The sequence below is a fragment of the Falco peregrinus genome, chromosome 3 (genome assembly GCF_023634155.1).
Source record: "Falco peregrinus isolate bFalPer1 chromosome 3, bFalPer1.pri, whole genome shotgun sequence".
Taxonomy (NCBI): domain Eukaryota; kingdom Metazoa; phylum Chordata; class Aves; order Falconiformes; family Falconidae; genus Falco; species Falco peregrinus.
In genome coordinates this window covers 17,236,834-17,254,630 of record NC_073723.1, presented here as the reverse complement: position 1 = coordinate 17,254,630, position 17,797 = coordinate 17,236,834, and the positions used below count along the sequence as shown (strand labels likewise).

Here is a 17,797-nt window from a genome sequence, read left to right as displayed (position 1 = left end):
TTGCATTTAGTATGAGAACAATGGTTGATAACACACTGGTGTTTTCAGTTGTTGCCAAATAATGTTTATACTAAGTCAAGAACTTTTCAATTTCTCAGGCCTTGCCAGGGAGAAGGCTGGAGGGGCACGGGAAACCAGGAGGGGACACGGCCGGGACAGCCGACCCAAACCAGCCAAAGGGATATTCCGTATCATAGAATATCATGCTGAATGTATGAACTCGGGGGAGTTGGCTGGGACTTCCAGATGGCTGCTTGGGGACTGGCTGGGCATCAGTCAGTGGGTGGTGAGCACTTGTATTGTGCAGCACTTGTTTCTTTTCTCTTCCCTTTAGATTTTATTCCTCTCCTCTTTTCTCTCATTTTAATCATCATCATTAATTTTGTTCTTATCTCAGCCCTCAAATTTTACCTTTTTCCTGTTTCTTCCCCCCCCATCCCACAGGGCTGTTGGGGATGGAGCGAGCCAGTGAGCGGCTGTGTGGTACATAGCTGCCGGCTGGGGTTAAACCATGGCATCCCCTGCTATGAGGTTGGGTTGTGTGGGCACTGGGAGCCGACCTGCGCTGCTGGAGAGTGGGATGAGCTGGGATGGGGTGTGCGGAGCACCCTGGCAAGAAATAGCAAGCAGCCCAGAGCCCTGAAGGACTGCATCATTGCACAGGAGAGTGTCGTTGCACAGGAGAGCGTCGCTGCTGTGAGGTGTTTTGGAAGACAGCGTTTTGTCACCTCTTTTGCATGGCTTGGTCAGGAATATCCAGTGCCGAAGTGTACGTGGCTGGGAGCTGCAGAGCTTAGAGCTCTTCCTGAGTGGGGAGGATGCCATCACCAGGGTTCTCGCCTGCAGGCTGGTGACTTGTCCAGGCACAGGACCCAGCTCCTCTCCTGGGGGTGGAAGTGAATGGCAGAGAAGACTAAAGGAAACCCCACAAGGCTCTCCCTGTTTTGGGGAGAGGAGGTCCCTACTGCAGGAGCAGTGGCTGGAGCTGTAGGCTGCTCCCTTCGGGCCAGGTGGAGAGCAGAGGTGGGTGGGAGAGGCGAGATCACATCCCATCATTTACTTTATTGAGCAGCTTGTGGGGGCTGTCAGCACAACACAGTTTTTGCTGGGCACCCCCAGGCTCTGAGGCAGCCCAGTGCAGGGGTTTTAAGGTGGAAAACTCCGGTCCAGTCCTCCTAACCACCTTCCATTGTCTTCCCTCCATCCAGCTGGTATGGTCCAGTCCACTTCTCCCTGGCTTTCTCTGAGCACCTTTCCTGTGCTGCCCAGCTTCCCTGGATAACTGCTGGGATAACTGCTGGTTGGATGGGTCTGCACTTCAGCTTTACCGGTGGAGTTGAGCTGGTTAAGGGGTATGTCACACCAGTAACACCTTTGGTGTGGATGCAGCAGCTGGATCCCTTGCACTGGTAGAAGCCATCATGTTAATACTGCTGTAAGCTCTTCTGCATCAGGGGATTTTTGCAAGGTAGCAAACCCTATAGGCTCAAAGTCAGCCAGAGGCAGGTACGGGCCAGCCCCTCTGCTGCCCGCTTGCATGCTGCTTGCCTTTTGTCTCAGGTCATTTTGTGCCTTTCCTGAAGTCCCAACAGCTGGATTTAAGAGATTGCTCGCCTTGCTTTTTTTTCTTCCTGGTCAGCTAAACTAAAACTTTTGATCTTTTCACTGGTGCTGCAGGGGTAGCATCCTATGAGGTCCTGTGTAAATCTCAGCTGGGGTTGGGGAGCTATTGCCAGTAACTTAGAAAGGAGGAGAAAAATCCAACCTCAGAGTACTAAAAAAAAAAAAAAAAAAAAAGCCACAACCTGCAACTCGTGATTAAGACTTTGTATTTTGAGGCCTAGATTCGATCATGTTGCAGCCATCTCTTATTGAAAATGTTGGCTGAGCAAAATCCTGCCAAAATAAAATGCATTATATTGCCTTGTGCAGTTCCCTGCCCAGGTGGGCGGTGAGCCCTGAAGGCACGAGTGGAAGGGGCTTGCAGGCTGTGCAAGGAGTGAGCGGTGCAAGAGGCTGAAGTGTTACAGCCTGGGTAGGTTTAGGAAAGGTGGCTTTTCCTGGCCAGCTTTTAGCCAGGTGGCCTGTCCTTGCAGCTTGGTGTGGGATGGGTATCACTGTCCCTGGCAGTGGGGCAGTGCAGATGCACACGAGATGTGGTGTGTGCTGCTTTACGTCGTGGAAACGGCAGCTGGGGGCTCATGCCTGAGTGTGTGGGAAGGGGAGCAATGACCAGAGCCCAGGCTGTGCTCAGACCTTTTACATTACATCTTATCTGCGCGGGAAGAGGTCTAGCATGAGTCTCTTTTAGCTAATGTTAAAGTTTGGTAACATTATTACTATGGTGGTTGTTGGTTTTGTTATTGTTATTCTTCTCCTTATTATTATCACTGTGATTTTTATTATATTAGCTGTGTTGCTGACATAAAGTTTATTATACATTAATGTAGTCATGCTATAGCAGTCTCTAGATGTGATATACCAAACCCCCTTAATGCTTCAGCTGATGTTGAACACAGTCACACCGATCAGTGCAATGACCTGTGATTTAGCATGCAGAGCAAAAAGCTACCATACATCCTTTTGGAAATACTTGGTAATCATTTCCAGCCCCATTTAAAGAATAATGGGTTGTTTATTTTTTTTTTCCTCTTTCATAACAGTAGGAAAGTCTGAAATTGACTTTCCCAGAAATGATCGAGGGGGGAGCAAAGGCCAAGAGCTTTGTGCTGTGGCACAGGCAATTGAGATGCTGCTCAGAGGTTTTACACGATGGCGTTTGCTGTGTGACTTGCCGGATCATTTGATTCACGGGTATCTCACGTCTGGCTCTGGTTCTTCTCAGTTTGATTTTGGGGGTGGGGTGGGCAAAGCTTTACATTTTTCTTAAATGTTAAAAGGCTGTTATTAGATTATATAAAAATACTAACAAAAAAGTATGCATGTTTGATGTTGCAGAGGGAAATGATCAGCCTTGTTTACGAGCTGGGAGGTTGGACTGGAGAACCCAGAGGGTTCTTCCCACCAGCACTTCTCAGTGGTAACTGAGGAAAAATTGAAAAGCTGAGCCTCAGGTCTCTGTGGAGCAAGACGTAAGGAGGCACAGCTTTCATGAATGCGTGAGATAAGAAAATAAATGCTATTAAAGTGAGCAGGTTCAGAGGGGAAGTAAGATGCTGCTCTTTGCAGTCCAAGATGCTGAAGGCATGAGAAGTTAATCTTGAAATGTTTTCCTTCGCTTGGGTTTTATTGTGAAGACCCACCAGTCCTGCTTGTTACTTGTGGCTTGGAGAGATGATGGGGTTCCCCAGTGCTTGGCCATGGGTAGGATTTGGAGGCTCTGCCCTTGGCAAGACATTTCTTCTCCCTCCCCTTCCACTCTTCTGCTTGCCTCTTTTGTCTGTGAACACATCAGGGCAGAAGCTGCCTTCCGTACAGCTGTTCGTAGCATAGGATGGTAGAGCCCTGGTGTCAGGTGGACCCTCAGCTTCACAGAAATGGTTGAGGTTCTGTACTTCTGCTTGAGGTGGCCAGAAATGGCAACGGTGACTTCCGTAGGCTGCTGTCTCTGAGGGGGAGGTCTAGTGGCCACAGCCAACACAACTAGACAGGAAAAAAAGCTTTAGACAGCTTCTCACCAAGTAGCTATATGTTGCAAGTGTTGAAGGTTTGGAAATAAGACCTTCCTTAGCTCCTGGCTTAGTGTGACAGGTAAACATGAGTACTGGCTTTCCATCTTCCATAGCACCATCAATGGCAGTTCTTTGTATGGAGGAAGAAAGGGGGAGGGGAAGTTTGCAGTAATTTTAGAATTTTCATTGTAAGGATAAGTGCATCAAGTACCATGTACAGGTTGGCAGGTGGTAATGTGGGTGTAACTATCTCTGAGACAGGTTGTAGCCTGCTCAGAGCTCAAGACTATGTCCATTAGCATAAAGCATAACATTATATTGCCTGGTGGTATAGCCTGTGCACCACTGTTGGTACCTGCTGTCCTGGTAAATCTTGATGACCCAAGAGACTTCTAGTCAAGATCTTATCTTACAGGCTGTTCTTAATGACTTTTAGTGAGTATTTTTCTTGGGTACTTTCGTGAGACAAATTACAATAAATAGGATTTCAATTCTGTATGCCCCTCTGTTAATTAACTGCTAACACTGCCTCGTGGAACAAGGCAGTATGGGAGGGGAATGTATGGGAGAGAGTAAACAACCTGCAGTCACTTGGGCTGATCTGCCGTGACTGGCAGAGCCTACAGCTGGTCTTTACCTTCTTCTGATGATATTAGGAGTGCAAATACTCACAGTGACAAACACCTGTGTCGTGTTTTGCTTGGAAAATATGGATGCTGAGCAGGTAAAAATGCTGTTGTCTCCACTGTGGCAGCAGCAGGACAGCTAAAGCTCATGAAGGTACAAGATGCCATCAGGGATGGGGCCAGCGTGTGGGATCCTGGGAACCATGCTCTCTTGAAAGTCATGAGGTCTGGACTGAATCTGTTAGAGGCCTCCCCGAGGTGTGACAAAGCCTGTAGACCATGAAATACTGCTTACAACATTAGTATTTTGTTTGAAGATGCTAAGGGATTTTAGTGCCTGTTAGAAGTTGGCAAGCACTGAGGCTGAGCTCGTGCAGCTGTGTTTCACTGGAGGCTTGGCTGGCAGAGCGGGTCTGCCCAGAGGGGCTCCTGACCTCCTTCCGCAGTGGTGGGCCATGGTGGCTTCAGAAGAACAAGCTTGAAGTAATCTCTGAGCCCTTTGGGGTGGCTGATACCACAGGAGAAATGATGAGATTGCCTCCTCCCACCAGCCTTCATGCTTGGAGCCCCACACTGCCTTGTAGTAGGTGACCTGGCTGGGCAACCCAGGCTCTGGTGACCACGGTGTGAAGATGATCCATAGCTCCATTTAAGCTTTTTTGTGCCCAGCTGCTGCCAGGGAGCCAGGTTCTTGGACATTGTTGGCTTGCTGGTGAGGAACAGCTCTTTGAGCTCCAACAATGTAAGAATGTGAGGAAGGGGTTGAGGAGTCCGCTGCTGCCGTGCTGGCTCTGTTGGCTGATGGTACTTGTCCACAGCTGGTCAGTTGAGTTGGTGGGTTAGGAGCACTCCTGAGTTTCTTCTGGTGTTCTCTAGCTCTTCTTCTGGTGTTCTGTCTTTGGCTGATTAGGAGGTGCAGCCCCATCTTCCTGGGAGAAGTCCCGGTCTTGGCCCTGGCATTTGTTGCTTCTTGGCTTGATATCAGCGATGACAGACCTGTGTAGGGAGCCTGCAAGCGAAAAGAGCTCCAACCAGTCCAGAAAGCTTCAGGCCGTCCCTGCTGCTGCATGGGCAGCTTGCAATGTCCTTCTAGGTTGGCTTCTGTTAGAAATACAGATAAAGTCTTGAGGTCTTTTGTTCTCTTTTTAGGGTGCTCTCCGTATTGCGTCAGGTAGCAGAAAGGCTGCTTAGAGCTTTGTGCCAAAGACCATGGGAGCTCTCCGCAAGGAAACGAAGTTCTGCTCTCTGAGGGTCCAGTTTCACGCGGACTGGGCAGCCCCAGGAGATAAGGACCTCCACAAACCTCACCGCACTCTGCTCCAAGTGCAAGGTATGTTCAACTGAAGGTCCCTTTTCTAAATATATAGCGATGTTGTGTATAATGTTTAAAGACTGTTAAGGAACACACAAGCAAAACAAGACTCTCCACCGCTGGGTTGGAGGAAAGAGGAGAAATAACATGTTTCATATGTTGGTTCATCAGTTAATACACTACCCAAAAGATAATCTGGTGATGACTGCAGTTTTTAAACTGAGCATTGAGGAAAATACTGTAATTCCAGTTACCTGCAGCGATTTGAGCCTTTTCAGAATATAAAAAAAGTTAGGAAATATCAAGATTGAAGTACATGCCCAGATATCCTTAACTCTGCCCTCTCTTTCCTTTCTTAACCCCTTTCAAACTAGGGGTAATTACTAGGAATTTTCAGCAGACACAAGACTGGATTGTAGTACCCTGTCTTGTTAACAGGTCAAAGCAAGCTGTTTTATCTAGCGGATGTGTTCAATGTTAAATTACAATTTTTTTAAATTACATTGCCTCCTTTATCACCCTGTGGATGGGCTAATAGATTCCAAGTTAATTCATGTACGACTCTTGGTCCCCATCTGTTTCGTACATCCCAAAATATGACATTTAAACAAACCAACAGTCAGGATAGGAATCGGGAAGTTGTGATGGACATTGTGGCCACTTAGCTAGGGGTTGTTCTCTGTGTGGTTTGATGGATGTGGTGGTTCTGATGTGGATTACTGCTGACTGCTGGTTGTTTCAGTAATGGGGGTTCTTTGCACCATCTCTATTAGTGGTTTAAGTGGGATTTCGGAGAACAGGGAATGGGGTGGGTCTTTGCTCGTGCTCTGTTGTGGTTGACCCCTTCCTGTCTAAAGCAAGACTGTTAGATGTGCCCATCTAGGATTACCATGTATGGTGAGATGCCAGTATCTCCTTTGGCACATTTTGCTCCACTCTGGACAGCTTGCCTTACTTGCTTGTGCTTTCTGTCTGTGTCTTGGTTTTATCCTAGGTCATTGGGTCTCTGGGACAGAGACTGGCCTTTCTATTCTATTTTTATATAATATCCAGCACAGATGCTTTTGGTATCCCAAGCTTTTGGTGGTGCTATATGTAATGCCAGTAACTAATAGCACTGAGGTTCCTCCTGCGGATGCGTGGCTGGCTGTGCACATGGTGGGAACGTGGTGACCGTAAACATGCTGCTGTGGTGTGAATTTTCTTACATGGCTTCTGTGTCGTTTTAGCTCTGAATAGGAGTAAATGCAGGAGCACTCTCGGCACAAGAAGTGTGCGGACAGTGTCATTGTGCAGGTGGAAACACTGTGCTGTCAGAGCCGGTGGCCAGTGGTGCAATCTTTGCTTTTATTCGAGGCTGTGTAGATAAAGCACAGTGCAGTTTTTCTACTTGTGTGTGCATGTTTACATCTATATGCAAGTAACTTTGGTAGGTATTTTTATATATATGCAAACACATGTGAAAGCATCATTGCCTGTTTAGATCTAACTGTGCTTCCTCCTCCTAGTTTCCCTCTGCTTCTCTTTTTCTGTTCCACTTCATGTTTGAGTTCTATGCCTGTGGTGTTTTTCATAGGCATGTTTCCCCTTTCTTTCCCATTCTGGCTTTGCGTTCTTTACCTTCTAGTCCACATGTTTCTGCTCCAGGTTAGTTGATAATGTCTCTTCTGCATGGTTCCTCCTTCCTCTCGCCCAGGCAGGTTGGCCGAGCACCCTGTTAGTGTCCTGCACAACCTGGGAGTCCATGGCCTGAAGAGCGGCTGCAGCTGTGCCCCTTATTTCTTGGGGGGGAAAAAAGAATAAGGGAGTTGGAGCTGCTCTCAATTCCCTTCTCTCTAAATGAGTCTCACACTGATAGTTTTGGCTTTCCTTGCCCGCTCCGGATTGCAGCTGGTGTGGCTGAGTAGATGTTTCTCAGACGCGATGGTTAAGAATAAAATCGGGGTTACTGACCACAGTGTTTCTGCCGTGCACCCTGGGCTCGGTGATGTTTTTCGTTGGTGGTTGCAGTCTGTGCTCCGAGCCCAGGCTCCGCATTCCTGCTGTTACTTCTCTTTCTGCTGCTAATTTTAGTAGCCGCCTGGCTTGCTGCAAGCCCAGGGCTTTTCCACCTGGTTTCAGCCCTGTTTCTGCCCAGCAGAGGGATGTGGCCCCAGCTTGTGGGGGTCCTGCATGGGCTGCTGTGCCCTGATGGCAGAGGGCTTCTGGGTGCCTGAGCAGCCGAACAGGTGGGTTTGTGTGTGTTGTGGTGATGGCTTGATTTGAGCCATCCCCCCATCCCTGTGAGAAAATGCTGCCGAGAGAGAGCTGGCAGGCAGTGCTGGGAGCAGGGGGGATATTAAATGGAGCTGGGGGCATGTCCTGCACAGCGCTCCCCACTGCTATGCCAGAGCGCTGTAAAGCACTGGGTCCTCCTATAGGGGTTGTCTCGTAGATATTAAGTGGAGTGTTTTGACTGCTTCTGATGATTGAAACAGATCTGAAACCAGGACATGCTTTGATGCTGGTGATCTGAAGAACATGCACAGTATCACTTGACAGCAAACATTTTATTCTTGGCAGCATCAGCCTTGCAGCAAGCGATTTGGTTGGGTGGCTTTGCTTGCACAGCTGGGTTTTTGGTTGGGCGTTTTGTTTTGGGTTTTTTTTGGGTTTTTTTTTTTGCTTTTCCCTAAAATCCCAGGACTCAGCACTGCATTTCCCATCCTGGAAAGCTGATACTTCCCGGCCCCGGTTTGCGGCATTGGTTTCTTCGATGGGTGGCGATGCCTGAACATGCCCAGCCTGTGCTCCGTGGAGGTCAAGTCGGGTGAGCTCTGCCAAACTCATTTTAGGCAAGCAGATCTGCGGAGAGGGCTTTCCTTTGGATAGATGGAGATATTCTTTTTTTTTTTTCTTTTTTTTTTTCTTGGAAATATGTAACCTGACGAGGAAATGTTAAGGGACCTCATCAAGGTGAATAAACAGAAATCAAACTCCAGACTGTCCCTTTTGTGTCACTCATAATACATGAGGCTCCTTATGTGAAACGTGAACTCTCAGTGTCCAGTTTCATTTGGGATGACTCTTCTTTTTTTTTTTTTTTTTTCCTTCTCCCCCCCCCCCCCCCCCCGTAATGCAGACCCACTTTCGGGAGTGGTGCAAGTGTCCTGTGCCACCCCCCTGCCTCTCAGCCTCTCTTGGATGAGGGGCTGTTTCAGGCCACATGTATAACCTGATCTTGCTGATGACGCTTGCACCCAAGGATCATTTATTGCCAATTGTTAGGGTGTTTTGCTATTTTCAAGACACTTGTGCCTGATCCTATTTCCCTTACGTGCCCAAATGGGATTTTTTTTGCCCTGGTTTAGTTTGGCTTGGGAATGGGCTGTTTATTTGCTCACAGATCTGGTGCTGTCAGTCTATTGCCCATGGCCATGGCACCTGAACTTCTGTAGTAGCTGCAGCCTTCGGAGTGGGACACTGAATTATACTGGTTGACTTGTGGGATGCACCTTGACTTGGAAAGGATAAGGAGCAGGTCATGGCTGAGGTAGCCTGGCAGGCAGCTGGGAAAAATAATTTCTAAATCCCAGGTTTGCTTGAGCTGTCGCTGTGTAGGTTGTCCCAGATTTGATGGTGGGGCTTGTGATGCTGGTGGCTCTCATTTTTGGGTTCAGGTATAGTAGACTTGCTGTTCTGTGGTAAGTGCTCCTGTTTTTCTTAGCCAGCTTTCTGTTTCTGGCCCTAGTCAAAGGCAGGTGTTTCAGGTAAAAAAAAAAAAAAAAAAAAAAAAGGTTGAAAGTGAAATAGATGACTAAAAAGTAGTCAGATCATATGAGCAGTTTTCTACCAAAACATTTCGGGCTCAGCTTGGCTTGTGCCCAAGTCACGCCTGCCCACTGGAGGGCTGGGTGATGAGTTGTAGGTGGTGGATTTCATCTAGCTTACAGCATCTAAACAAATAAATCTTTTTTTATTTCTACCCCCGGCCCCCCCAGTGTCTAAGTGTGTGGCCTTTGCTACTTGAGTATCTCTTTTTAAGCAGCTAAAAAGTTTTTCTAAGTGAAATATGTTTCTGTGCTGCAGTTGAGAGATAAATATAGCTGATGGATTGTGAAAGAAGGCCATGGTATGTGTTACATTGCTTAACCCAGTATTTTTTTCTCTTCTTTTTGTGGTGATTCTGTGTTAACTCAAAATAGAAAACCTCCTGAAAGATGTTGTTTTTCCCATTGAAAGAGATTTCATGCCAGGATGCCATTCACTGCCTTACGCTGCAACCAGTGAAGGATTAACGTGTCATGTCTGCCCCAGCTTCTTCAGCCCAGTGCCGTGTGTTTGGAAAGCAGGCGCGTTTGCAGCTGAGCCAGCTCTAATAATAATAATAATTCGGGTTGAGAAGCACGGAACAGCCTGTGATTAGCAAAATAATTACTGCACAGTGTGTAAATGAGGAGGTGGGTTTTTGACATGGTGAGAGGGACGCACGCCGCAGCTGCTGGGGGGAGGCGGTGGGCTCGTGTCGCCCTGTTGACATACCCCGTGTAAAGCTGAGCGCAGGAACCACGCGGAGCAAAACATGCTTGTAAAATGATGATTGCTTTTGAATTTTTCCAGTAAATTCTGCTGATGAACGAGCAGCCAGAAAACTTGTAAATAAGCATTTTATACTGTGCTCTGCTCCCCAGGGTAATTTTTTTTTTTTTTTTTTTTTCCCCAGTTTCAATGTAGTTGATGGGTATTTTCTCTCTGCTTGCCAGGAGGCTAAACTTTGACTAGCTGTTGGCTCTAGGACTTAAAAAACAGGCTAGGAAACCTTCCAAAACTTCTTCACGGGTGCCGGTTCAGATCGGGGTCAGTGGGATTGAGAGAGACATCTCTATTAAATATATGATGCTGCTCTGACATGTATAAAGCCAAGTTCACAGACTCATAGCTGATGACTCGTTGCCTTAAAATCTAATCTGCCGTGCTGCACAACAGCTCGCAGGGCATTTTACGCATGCTTTCCCCTCCACACTTTGTCAGCAGGGGCAGGGTTTCCCCCCGGCAGCGGGCTGATGGTGCGTGTGGGAGGTGGCACCGTGCACATGCGGGTGCCCTTGGCCATCACCCTGCGAGGCTTCGGGGCAGAGCTCGCCCCGGGGATGTGCACAGGGCGGCTTGGGATGAAGGGTTGTTGGGAATGATCCAGCCCCAAAAAACGAACGGAGCTTGGGAAATGCTTCCTGAGGATGGTGTTGGGATGGGCATCCCCACACCTGGGCTGCGTAGTCTGTGTACCCTCTCCTTTTGAAAAATAATTTATCTGCAAATAAATATTGTACCAACAGAAATATGTCTTTAAGACAACAGGTTTAAGTTAAAGTGAGTATCAGGTACTCATACAGGTTTACATCTGTGTAACCGAAGCCTGCTGGACTAGATCTCTTCCAGACTGCCTTAAGTATTTGTATAGGACTCATACAAATAGGGCCCTGGTTTTCCTCCATGATGCTTGCTACAGTAATAGACAAATAATAATAATTAAAAATAGTGCCTTAATTAGGCTTGTTTTACTTGAGGCAAGCAGGTGGAGTGCATCCTTTGATCCTTTCCAACCTTTGTTTTTTTGTGATTTTGTGTTTTCCTCTCCTGTTATCCGTTTTGTTGACAATAATCAGAAGGATGTGTGTGTTCATGCATGTATGTGCATGTATCGATACACATGCCACATGTTCACACACATACCTGCTCTTTTTCTGTATTACAAAATACATATTTTTTTTCCCCTTGTGTCAAAGAAAGCCAGTATCACCTGCATGCCACTACACAAGCCGTTAATACTGCAATGTAAAACTCAGGAAAGCCTGGAGAACGTTCTTCTAATAAGAGGATATTCTGGTCCTCTTGATAATCAGACCCCCATTGTAAACTCATTTTGAGTCACAGGTTTAAATCTTTGTTCCAGCGGAAAAAATTTTTATGGGCAGCCCAAACAGGCATTAAATCCTGTGGGTTTTTTTTTTTTTTTTTTTTTTTTTTAGCAGACTTGCTTAAAATAGTGCAGATTTAAATCAGAAGAGTGACTCCAAGGGAAAAGAGAAAAGTTGAAACAATACAAATCATGGTTTGGTGGTACAAACCTTTTGTCCCACCCCAACCCCTAACAGAAATTTGGCAGAGGCAGCAGGCTGGGTTTCCTTGCTGTGAGACACTGCATGCTTGCGATTGCTCTGTACTGTTGGGTTTCCCCTCTGCTCTGTGGGTGGTCACCCCACTTTTATTATGGGGATGCCAGAATATGACTTTGGAAGTGAAAATTGCCAGTTTTATGCAGATTTATTCCCCTGCTTCCTGTATCCTTCCTGCATTTGCAGGGAAGAGGCTTTTCTGGAAAATGAGCTAGCATTTCAGAAACGCGGTGTCTTCATGATTTTTGGTTTTGACCTCTTTTTCCTGTCCTGGAATCATAGAATTGTTTAGGTTGGAAAATACCTCTAAGATCGAGTCCAACCGTTGACCTTAATTAAATGGCTGAGTCCACCACTAAACTGGTCCCTTCCTACTACAAGTAGGACATCCCCAAACAGGCTCACAGCTCTTCCCACTGGTCCTGCGCGGCTTATCCATCACCTTTGTGTTCAGTGGTTGGGATTGCTGTGGCATCAGTGGCCTTTGGGATTATGGTTTTGTCAGGACAGAGCATCACGTTGAGACAGTCCACATCTTGGTGTGTGTGTGTGACTCGTGTCCCGATGGTGGCAGGTGGCTCAGAGGAGTCAGTGCCCAGGTGAGGATGAGCTGGGAAACCTGTTCCAATTTTCCAGTGCTGCAGAGGGTGCTCCTGGATGCATGGTGGATTTTGTGGGCAGCATTGAAGTTGAAAGCTTTTAAATCTCCTTTTGCTCTTCGTTCCTGAGAAATCCAGTGTAGAAAGGTGGCATACATAATTTTCTCCTTCTCCTTCTCATCCAGATGTTGGTCTTAGTGCTGGCGTAGCAGCTGGGTACCCCTCAGATGTGGCATCATCACCCTTGCACTACCTGTTGCGCTGCAGGTGATGGATATGCTGCCTCTGCTGCAGCCCTTCCTTATCTTCATGGATCCTTGGTGGGGGACCTTCTCCTGGCAGGTGGGAAGGGCTCTTCTCTTAACTGGCCATAGCTATCCCAGTGCATACACCTCTGCTGTACGCACTTTGCCTGAGTAAACACAAACTGCATTTTCAGTGCTGCTTTTTTTGCACAGGAATGGCAGATGTGGTGTAAAGAGCTTTTACACCGTGCAGGGTCTGCACACGCTCAGATTTCCATGCCTCGGTCTCATGTACATCCTTGGTTCCCCCAACTCTGATACTGAGGCATTTTTTCAAAATTAAGAAGTGGCAGTGATCTTAGCCTTTTCCTTACAGCAGTCCCTGAGCACGGAGGAACAGTGAGGTTAGCATCTGGAGCGGATGTATTTATTATTGCTGATGTCTTTTAAATGATTGAACAAATTTTCCCTGCATTATTTAGGGGAGTTATGATATTCACCATTAATGGAAAGCTGTCTGGGGAAATGTGTGATTCACACTCATAAATACCTTCTGTCCTTTTGTTATTTGCTGCGTGTTTTCTCCCAGCTCTTGCCTGTCCTTTTGACATCAGCATTTGTCCTTCTGTCAGTTCCTCCTGCTACCTTCCCCCTTGGTGTAGGTGACCCGTGGCGGAGTAAGGGGTGAGGTGTTTTTTCTTCTGGACAGGTAGCTTAACTTGCAGTGTCACCAGCACTTATATAAAGGATGTGGTAATCCGGGTAAGGTAATAAGGTTTGGAAACTCTTCAGTACATTTGAGAGCTCTTTCTAGCAAATGTTGCTGGGATTAATGTTCTTCATTTTACTGTTAAGGATAGCTGGAAGCATGAACAACCCTGATGTTAAGTGTGCTTGTCTCCCCATGATATGATGCAATATTGCAGCTGAGTTTTATTGCAAAATGAGGCAACGTTACCTGATAATTCAGTTGTGACAGGATAGGCTTCCCTCTGCAGAAGACGAGAGTCCCTCTGCAGAGGATGAGTCCCTCTGCACCAGGTAGTTTTACTGGATCCTTAAGTCACTAAAGCACATTTTTTTGCCATGCAGCAGAAACACTGTTTCCAGGGTGCAGTTTTAAACATGAAGATGTGTCTGTTAGCTTACCTGCAGCCCTGCAGGACATCATCATCCCACATCATTGGTGGGGCTTGGGTTGACCTCCATATAGTAAATTCAGTGTTTGAATCATGAATCTAAAAGCATGGATTTGTCTTAAATCACAAATCTAAAAGCTGTTTTTTAAGGAAGGGGGTATTTAGATAGAATCTTAATTGTTGATATTCATTCTTTTGGCTGGAACTGTATCTTCCTTGTGCAGAGCCTGGCCCTGGAAGGTGAGGGTGGTAGGAGGAGTGTCAGGTGCCTCCACACTAGGTCAGGAGGTGGGAACCTCAGCTTCAAAGGGGCATGTGGAAAGGATGAAAAGGGCACTTTGTATCAGTGGCTTTCTCTAGAGCATGCAGAACAGAAATGGCCTTAAGTGAGAAAAAAAAAAAAACCAAACAAAGAACCCCAAAAAACTCTAGATAAGGGATTTTCCCCAATCAGGTATTTCCCTCCAACCATTCTTCTGCTTTTACTAATGTTTGTTTCTGGCTTTCAGACTCAGAAATCCCTCCTGTAGGAGCCTGGAAAAGGGTTAAGTTTTTGTGACTTCTCCCTGTGCAGCTCTATAAGGGAAAATGATTTCTTTGTTGCTTTTTTACCCTGGGTCCTGCTTGCCCAGCCTCTCATGCTGGAGAAGGTGATGTGCATCTCACATGGCATCTCAGGCTTGCTTGAGTGCTCTTACATGGTCTGTCTGGGAAGAGCAGAGTGGCACGAGCAGGTACCTCACAGACGTGTGGCACCCTGGGAACACAGCGGGTTTGGGATTGGACCCGGAGGAAGATGTCTCAGGTATTTCTGTACTTCACGTTCTGCGATCTTCATCCTTGGGGCAAGCCGTTAAGCCTCAGCACACTGGGTTATGCTGGGCATGGGGGTGGGCGCTACTGGGGGAAAGGAGGCCCCACTCCCTGGCTTTTGCTGCCAATCGGTTCAAGTCCAAGAACATAAGGATTTATTGTTTTTCTTATTCCACCTAATCTCTCTACAGAGGCTCTGTTTAATATCTTACCCGTGTTTGAAATGTGGAATCTATCTGCTGCTATTATTATCCCAATGCGAAGGGGCCACGAGGCTTTTTGTTTGGTTCAGCCCAGCCCGGGTCACTTGGTGCTGGGGGTCCTGGCTGCAGGATGGGGGTGCCCAGGCCACGTCCTCTGTAAATTAATGTTTCCCCCTTTATTCTACAGCAGCCTGTTGTGCAGCTACAGCTCCTTTTCCTCTAAAAATTGTGAGTGGTGTGGCGGGGTGTTGCGGGATGCTTCTGGAGGTCTCATTCCCGGCAGTGAGGTGTCCTTCATCACCAGCGATGAGGAAGGTGCAGAGGAGGCAGAGAACAGTCTTCCCTAACCAGAAACCCCACGCAGCCCCACCATCCTGCTTCGGGGTTCCTTCCCAGCAAACTAACCCATCCCTGGAGCTAAATTCCCTGGAGCAGCAGATAGTTGCTGGCTGCTTCTTCTCACCAGCAGATGACTGCCACCTCTCTGAAGTTGCACCCCCCCCCTCCCGCTGTTCCCCTTGTGCCATGGATGACATCCCATTTATCTCCTGTTCCGGGCAGTGCCGGTGCTCGGTGCTCGTGGCCGGTCACGCGGCTCCCACGCGGCTCCCACAGGACCGTGCTGGGTTTGCCGGTGCTGAGCCACCCGCGTGGGCGTGTGGTCCTGGCATGCAGTGCTCACCCCCCCCCCCCCCGGCTCCTGCTTTGGCAGGGAAAGAGGGAAAACGACTGTGAATTCTTCACTGCTGACTGCAAAGGGCAATTATTTAGTGGGATTTCGGGCAGATAGAGCCCAGAACGGTGAGGCGGCTCTGAATCTGAATGGTGAGGCTGTACTGGATGAATCATGGGGGGGAGGGAAAAAATAAAAATCTCTTGAGTCATAATCCCTAATATTACAGAGCGGATTTGCTGTGGGGGGGGGTTTCTGTTCCTGTGTGCTGACTAATGGACAGAGAGGCAGCGAGAGCCCGTTCTCTGCAGTTTCATCCATGAGGAATGCAGCCCTGCCGCTCCGCTCCTCGTCTCCCTGCGGCTTATTCCCAGCCGAGCCCAAGCCCTGCAACCCACCGCCAGCCGGCTGGGCACTGCTCCCCCTCCTCAACCCCCCCAGTGCCACCAGCAGCCCGGTGGGTGCTTTCCCAGCAGAGGGGACGTGCCAGCAGCTGTTTGTGCCCCTGTGGCTCTGCCACTGCCGGGCTGTGGGACCCATCAAATACCCCTGTTTTGCAACCAGCACCTGCTCTTTGAGCATCTCAGAGTGATTTACGAAGGGGGTTTAACGTGATGACGGCCACCCAGCACCCACAGCCTGGTGATTTAAATACACTGAAGTGAACTAGCTGTTGTCTCCCTGGAGGTGATCTGGGCTCTGGATATCTCGGTACATGAGCCTTGGACCCTGAGGAATTTAAAATCTGTGTATTTTTACAGGGCATCTGAGTTTTGGCATTTTATTGTCAGCCAGCTTTGTGCTTTCAGATTCAGAGGGTGCCATGACTCCTACTCTGTTAAATTAATTTTGATCAGATCTCCCTCCCCAAAGACATATATAAAATCAATACTTATTTACTAAAATATACCTGCCCTTAGCCCTTTGCTTGCACCGTCGTAGGGCCAGCGATGGAGTGTCCCGGGGACTCGGGGTGATACTCTGTCCCTGGCCCTATGATGGCGCAAGCAAAGGCAGCGGATGTCCCCAAAGATGTGGTTGAGAGACCATGGTGGCCTCAGGGGGGTTAAGTTGTGAGTGGCAGAGCTGGTCCCCCCAGTTGGTGTGTGTTCCCCCCCCCCCCAGCACCCTCTGCCTTGGGAGCCAAGTTTTTGGCTGCCTTGTTACTCTGATTAATTTCCTGGATGAAGTAAGGTAAGTGACATGTATGTTCTATAACCAGTATGAGCTGCTAGTTTAGACTCCGTATGTATTACTACAATATATTTTTAATCTCCTTTGCTGAAAGCATGTGGAATTGAAAACTTAATACACGGAGGCACACCCGTACCTGCACATGCAGAGAAAAGCAGTGCAAGTGATTTAAATTTCAGTGGGCAAAGTGTTTTGTTGAGGTATGAGACTTCTTTTTGCCTTACAATGTCCTTCATTAATTTTTCATTAATCCAAGTATTGGTGATAGGATAAGTGTTCCTCCCCAGAGGAAAGCTGGTACCATCCCAGTCCAGGAGCGGCAGCTTGGAGCTCATGGTGCTGGCTCTGAGTTTCACTGCGCCTTGGGTTTTCCACACTCAGATGGAGTGATGATCTACACTATGAAGTTTATGGCTTGTTTTGGGTTGTATTCCCCTCATATAAGGTTATTTTTTCAGTTCCCTTGTGGCATTTGCTACCTCCCTGTAGGAGGAGAGGCGGCAGCATTTTAGGGGGGGCTGCGCATGTTTGGGAGATGCAGATGTCACCTACAGCAGGTGATGTTATCCACTCCCCCGCCACTGTGTACGGCTTTTCTGCTGGGCAGCTGAAGCCAGCTCCCAGGAAAAAATAAGCTTCTTCAGCACAAAATAGGCTTTTTCCTGGTTTTCCTTCCCTGCTGCCTCCACAGAGCTATTTCTAAATCAATTGCATTTGGTCAGCATAACTACACTGGTTGGGGCTGTGGGTGTATTCTGAATTTTCTTTTCATTTTCTTTTCATCATTTTACAGGCTGCTGGCACATCTTAAGTATGGGTCAAGTGAAGGCAACTGTGAGATGCCTTGGTTTCTTGTATACAGAAAGGAGCTAATATGCCTTTGGGTGTGAGGGTGGGGAATTTGTGAGTCTCTGGATACAGATTATTTTGTTTCTTCCCTCTGTATATGAGGTTTAAGGGGGAAAGGAAGCCCTTGGATAATAAAGTGAAATTAAATTTTTAAATACTAACTTTTTAAATACTAAAGCATTTGCCTTATACAAAATTTTCACTGATTTGATATTTAATCCATTTGGGTTTTTTAAGTCACATTAGCTATAGGGATGCAGGTGTTGGAGTAAGTGCTCTTTCTCTGCTTTGCTGACGTGGAATGCAGACAAAACTTTTCCCAATCATTTTCAGCACCTTAACATGGAATCACTCCCC

General features: G+C 47.4%; 1 long non-coding RNA gene across 8 annotated transcripts in view; it reads left to right on the top strand.

Annotated features, from left to right (window-relative positions):
* The first annotated feature begins 388 nt into the window (after positions 1–388).
* LOC114013241 (uncharacterized) overlaps positions 389–17,797 on the top strand; it is a 142,018-nt gene continuing 124,609 nt past the window's right edge. For 7 of the 8 annotated variants that reach the window (XR_008746417.1, XR_008746415.1, XR_008746416.1 and 4 more), the window contains exons 1-2: positions 389–2,814; positions 5,408–5,588. This is a non-coding gene — a long non-coding RNA (uncharacterized LOC114013241). The remainder of the gene's footprint in view (positions 2,815–5,407; positions 5,589–17,797) is intronic. The other variant, XR_008746411.1, reaches the window with a different exon arrangement.